The following is a 944-nucleotide window of genomic DNA, read 5'->3' as shown; positions in this document are numbered from 1 at the left end:
TCCCATTTGGATTACAAATACATCAGAAAATGCTTCTCACCTTCATTCGCCTTAAGTGTATGTAGCCTTGGCCCGGAGGGGATGATGTCATCAGATCATACCCGTCCTTCATTGGGTGTTTCGACCCTAAGTCCGCAGTAACATGTGGACTCATGTGGACTCATGTGGACTCATGTGGACTCATGTGGCCCGATGCAGTGTGGCTGTCATTAGCTCTGCAGGTTGATCGGCAGCATTGGCTTTTGTGGTCTCAGACAGGACAGATTCTGGTCTTCCAAGGCGATTTTATACCCAGACCAGGTGCCAGGCTAAAACCTTTTTAGGGAATGCAGCCATGAAGTTAAATTGTCCCCAAAAATCTGAGTAATAAATACTTGAAAGCAGGTGAGACTTTCACGTTGTGCCAAGCCTTCTTCGAGGCGCAGGTGTAACAGACGGCTGCATTGGTCACATTGGAAGTGAATCTGCACACTCAGACACTTTTAAAATGGAAGAATGGGAAAAATAACTAAAAACTTTGCAAGGTAGCAGTGGACAGATTTCAAGGACACATCCACGGGTAATTCAAATGAGATTTTTAGAACAGCAGGGGACATAATACAGTTCTAAAAAATATAATTTCAGACTCTAATCTCAGAATATTCATGTTTCTTTTCTTGTAATTTTGTAAGTACTTTCTTGTAAATGTACCACTTTAATCTCTGATATTCTGAGTTGTTTCTCTGAATATTACCCAATCTCACAGCTCTGTATAATAAAAGGTTTTTATCTACAATGTCCCTAATAGTCCCGTAGTACTACAAACATCTTTTGTAATTGTTTTTGTTATTTCTGCCTGACTGTAGGTAAAATATAACATGTCTCAGAACAACACACAGTATTTGAAATGAATAAAAAGATAACAACCCCCCAAACCCCAGCTAAAATATGTCACCATCTTTCTC

This window comes from Etheostoma cragini, chromosome 9, assembly GCF_013103735.1.
Source record: "Etheostoma cragini isolate CJK2018 chromosome 9, CSU_Ecrag_1.0, whole genome shotgun sequence".
NCBI classification, from domain to species: domain Eukaryota; kingdom Metazoa; phylum Chordata; class Actinopteri; order Perciformes; family Percidae; genus Etheostoma; species Etheostoma cragini.
This window is presented reverse-complemented; position numbering follows the sequence as displayed.